The sequence below is a fragment of the Hibiscus syriacus genome, unplaced genomic scaffold, assembly GCF_006381635.1.
Source record: "Hibiscus syriacus cultivar Baekdansim isolate YM2019G1 unplaced genomic scaffold, ASM638163v2 tig00003725_pilon, whole genome shotgun sequence".
Lineage (NCBI taxonomy): Eukaryota > Viridiplantae > Streptophyta > Magnoliopsida > Malvales > Malvaceae > Hibiscus > Hibiscus syriacus.
In genome coordinates, this window is record NW_024061982.1 from 1,881,209 (window position 1) to 1,886,886 (window position 5,678).

General features: G+C 35.6%; 1 pseudogene; it reads left to right on the forward strand.

Moving 5' to 3' along the window:
* Positions 1–298: 298 nt before the first annotated feature.
* LOC120183677 lies at positions 299–2,520 on the forward strand (annotated as a pseudogene).
* Positions 2,521–5,678: the final 3,158 nt, after the last annotated feature.

The window sequence follows — 5,678 nt, forward strand, 5'->3', positions numbered from 1 at the left end:
AAAAAATAAAGAATAGAGATAAGAATGAAAAACATTAAATTAAGTTTAAGATTAGGGTTTTTAAGAAGAAGATGTGACCGTTGAATGCTTATAGATCTCTTACGTGACAGTTAATCTAATCTATGTAAGCAATTAACGCATCATCTATATTTTTCATTGTTAAGAGTAACCAATTTATAAATGATAATATTAATAACTGCTTTATAACTTTAAAACATTAATTATAAAAATAAAACCTTACTCAAACATTAATAAACATTGGGTAGTTTACACAATGTAATGAATAAACAATGAAAAAGAGAACAAAAAAGCATCAACTTGCTCCACTTCACAAATCTAAATCTCGAAAAGGACCCATTTTCCATCCCCCACCCCCATCCTCTTTGCTCGTTTCACTCCCTTAGCAAAAGCAAAGCCAGGATGGGTTCGGTTTCACTGAAGATTGGGGATGGAACAGCAAGATTCAAGCGAGCCACACTTTGTTCTTCAGCTGTTAACATTCTCATGTTTTTCTCTATTATCATCACCAATCTCTTTGCTTTATACGCCTTCACTTACTCACCAAAACAACACATAACCAACCCATTCCACCATCCCCACAAGAACTTTTCTTTAATCTCTCAACATGTCTCTTTGATTATGAAAGAGATCGATTCTTTTCAAAGAAACCTTGCCCAGATGGAAAAAGAGCTCCTTGGTTATGACACTCTTGATCTTTCAAGACCCAATCTTGCAACTGAGCTCAAGTTGTTCCTGCAACATCATCAGATTCCTTTGGGGAAGGATTCAAGAACAGGGATCACCGAGATGGTGGCTTCAGTGGGACATTCTTGTGAGAAATCTACTGATTTGTTGTCCCAGTACATGAGTTACAAGGTTTCTGGACCTTGTCCTGATGACTGGAGTCTTGCGCAGAAGTTAATATTGAGGGGATGTGAGCCTCTGCCTAGGAGGAGATGCTTTGCCAAGACTGTTCCTAAGGTAGGCCTTACTTCTTTACCTGCTTCTCTTTGGAAACCTGTTGGGGAAAAGATTTTGACTTGGAGTGGCCTTGTTTGCAAGAATTTCAACTGTTTGAATAATAAAAAATTGAGTAAAGACTGTGCTGGTTGCTTTGATTTGGTTAAAATATATCAAGAATAGAAGCAAGAATGATTTTCTTATTGATGATGTGTTGGCTATGTGGAGTGGTGGGATCAGAATAGGATTCGATATTGGAGGTGGGTCTGGGACTTTTTCTGCTAGAATGGCTGAGAAAAATGTGACTTCATTACTAACCCCCTTAATATTGATGCACCATATGGTGAATTCATTGCTGCAAGAGGCCTTTTCCCTTTGTTTTTGAGTTTGGACCATATGTTCCCTTTCTATGATAATGTGTTTGATTTGGTTCACGCGACAACCGGATTAGATGTTGGAGGTAAACCAGAAAAAGTGGAGTTCTTGATGTTCGCGATATAGATCGAATTTTGAGGGCAGGCGGCTTGTTTTGGTTAGATAACTTTCATTGTTCAAATGTTGAAAAGAAGAGGACCTTGACTCGTTTGATCGAAAGGTTTGGGTACAAGAAGCTGAAATGGGTTATAGGAGAGAAGATAGATGCTGGTTGGTCAGGAAAACCTGAACTTTATCTTTCTGCTGTTTTACAAAAGCCGGTGAGGATCTAATGGTTACTAGGTAAGATTATTTTTTGGAATTCCTAGCTTTATCCATACAATTTGTGTGAGCTTTTTGCCTTACATACCCTCATGAATTTATTCTAACTTGGAATAAATGCTGCAATTGTTGCCCTTCCTAACTAGCCGTGATTGGGGAGAAGGCCATGGCCTCTCTTCTGTAATCTAAACTCTAAAGCCTTTTTTTGTTCCACTTCTATCTCTTATTTTGTATTTTAGCCAGTGCTTGTTATTTAAACAAAGAACAATTAGAAAACGAAAGTTTCATAGTATATTCTTGAAGTTGGTCAAGTTTTTGATATATGCTGTTCCAGTTTTACTTGAACTTAAACCGTCTTCTTACTTGCCCTGGCATTCAGTTTCTTGTGCTGTTAATGTGCCTTATAATTTGTGTTATTGGGCACTGCAATGCAATTAAATACCCTGTTCTTTGTTTCTTCTTCCAATGTTTCTATGTACAGAACTCGTCCATAACGACATTTGAAACCGAAGAATCAATCATGGATTGCGTGGAACGTGCTGAGCGAGTGAAGATAATTGGTCTGCTTGTGATAAAAGCCTGTAATTATTCAGTTTATATGACCCCATGTATCTAGACCCCCCTGTTTATTTACTGGGAAGAGCAAAGAGTAACCTGTTGCAACAAGCAGTAGACGGTTAAATGAAAGAAAACCTGAAGGTCTGGCCACTTCGAGCCAGGCCACTCAGGGGATCGAAGTCACTAATACCAACTATTGTGCCAATATATCTGCAGAGAACTGTGAGATAATAACAGATATCTAACATAGTCGTATATTTTGGATGTTGATACATTAGAACAAATGATATTGTTATTTTCCTCATGTAGACACTTTCTAGATTTCCAAGTCGCGCTCCTTCTGCATTAAAATTAGCACAATCTGCTATAAACATTTACCGTTCTTGCTTGTTTTCTCCCGTGCCAATGTTTATTGATAAATTCAGTTACCCGCATATTTATTGATAAATTCAGTTACCCGCATATTTATTTTCTCTTTCGAGGAAGACGGTGTGGCGGTGCTGTAATTGAAACTGTCAACCGATTTGCAGGGTTTAAGGGAATACCTTAATATAATGCCAGCTTTTGTTTTTGCACATGCTTTGAAAAAAAAAGGTAACGTAACAAGTGATCATATTCGGTGGCACCAAGAATTCTACGAGCAGGGAGTTGAATTTGGATTTGCAGTAGAATTCTCAAGAACTACGCAATGATGCAGAGATTTAGATGGGTCAATGCTGTAAAAGAAACAGATATTTTACCTTATACTTTTTGTCGAAAACGATAACGAAACAATATACAAAGTGATCAGTAGAGTTATTCCTTTTGACTCGAAATCGAAATTTCGTCCAATTCAAATATAAATAATCTGATTAGACCATAAAAACACACTAATTTAATTTGGATAACCTGAATCTCTGTTGTCATTCCTCTTAAGTTTTCAGAGCTCCCGATACCTCTAAGTTTTTTTAAAGTTTTTGGAGTTTCGCATCTTTGAACAGTTATAGTCCCTTAATGTGATCCTTGAATAATCTATCTAAATTATTAATTAATAATATTTATTCGTTATGCCAATCTATGAATAATCATTATGATCCTAGATCTGACAATAACACTACAACTCATTATATAACCCTTTCATACAAGATTGAAAGGGGATTCTCTCTCCCTTTCTCTAGTGTGGGACAACTTGCCATTTTCGATATATCATTCTATCTAAAACCCCCTCAGACCGATGCAGATAGTCCAATCTGATCTGTAGTGTCACGTTAGGGCTACCGAAGCGACCCACTATAAAAATCTCGAAAAATAAAAACTTTTATCAAAACATGTAACTCATAAAATGGCTTATCAATATGCAGAGATAAAACAGATTTTCAGACTAATATATATAAAACAAAATACAATTACATGGCCCCTAATCACATGTATCGTACTCTGCAAACAGCGCCGGAAGAACTCCCTTACTGAAGTTGATAGCTGCACTGGTACAATTCCTTTAACCTGAAATGGTGAGTAATAGAGTGAGATTCGGAAAGCTCGGCAATACAGAACTACCAGATAATGTTGAAGAACGTGCATATACATATAACCATATATTTTCCTTATTGATTCATATATCTACAGATTTATGCTGAGCGGAGATCCTACGGATATTTCAGGTAGAAACAGACATTGTGCTTTCAGTTCAGAAAAATATTTTGGATGAGTGAGTTCATGAGATCATAATATGTTATCTAGTGTGTTCCCGCCAAACCAGTGAAGAGATACAAATCTTTTTTTTTAAACAGTAGCAGTTTAAAACATTTTTTTATTCAAAAACCATATTAATCCCTCCAACCGAAAACTCCATAATGTATAGGTTCCCTGGAACCATACACCCATCTACACACCAAGTAAGGACTTACCCTGAGTACAAAGTAGAGGAGCCTGCAGTAACGGTAACTTTCTCCATCAACACCCTCTCATAAAACGTTTATCAAAAACCATATTATTCCCTCCAACTGAACACTCCATAATGTGTAGGTTCCCCAGAACCTTACACCCGCCTACACACCTATTAAATTCCATGATTCAATAAATTAAGAACAATTCATATTTTCCAGTAAAAATAAGAAACCATATAACACATTTCAGGTAACCATAATTCATAAACCAGTAAATTCCATTCTTTCATAAATCATGTATAATTCAAACTTTTCGATGAAAACCATAATCGGATATCACATACCATGTTGTCATGGTTCATAAACCAGTAAATCAATACTTTCATTAAAAATCATTTCAAACATATAAAACCGTCATGTAGTACATATGGAACACACTAGAGGATCAAAGTATTTATCAGATATTATTCAAGATATTGGATAATCTTATTGGGTAGAGAAACACAGATCTTCAGTATACCGGTACAATGCTAGAATTTAGAATCACTATTGGAAGAATTCATTAACTAACGTAATCATCAGTTATTCAGAATGTGATTTGAGTTGATAAGAAAGAAATGAAGGTTCAAGACATTTACAGTCTATCAGATTATCGAAATAACTCAAGCTGAACAACTCCCATAACTAATGCATGTTAACCGGTCCATTCGTTGCCCTTACATGTATTCACTCTTTAATACCAACAATTCTTGTCCATAAGTCATCTTCTGAGTCATCCCTAAATGGATCTTAAGGAGACGAACATATATTCTAATGGTCTTTATTTCATTTCCATTTCAACTATATCAGAAAATGCCAAAGTACTTGATTTGTGTTTCATAACCCATAGGGATGATACATCATGTAAGTTCTTCCAAGTTTCCAGACTTATCATAATCACTTACTTAATCCTCAGTCCTTGAGGTTATTTAGTTCATCTAGAAATCAAGTTTATCCTGGTTACTTCAGAGTTTTCCAGAGTAATTCGGACGTTTCTGAATTTTGGATTCATATTGTACTTCCGTTCAGATCAATTTGGTCTTCATGGTTGATTTGCCTAACAAATATTCCCTTCTTAATACAGAATGCGATCTAGAATTGAGCTGAGATGAATACTTCTAAAATTATCATCGAGCCAACTTGAGAAGACGAACACTCATTCAAGTGATATCTATGTCGTTCAGGTACTGATATATCATTAGGGTTGATTGGCTCACATAAGTTGTTTTCCATAACTCTTAAGGGTAGTATAGCACCCATAATTACTTGGATTCTTAATTAGTCCAACACCTCTACTTAGTCTAGGTCTTACGGGTATTTTGGTCATTCTGGTGCTTAGTTTTATTCCATTAATTTCAGAACTCGAGGATATTCAATCATTCATGAGTTTTGTGATATTCTTGGTCATTTCATTCATTGGTATTTTGGTTATTTTACAAATCCAGTGTAATACAATAATTCATTTCGTCCGATCTTATTATTAAATTTAAACTTATCATTTATGTCAGTCCCTTCGAGCTATTCTGACAAAATATCACCCTCGATAAATTATTATTTAGG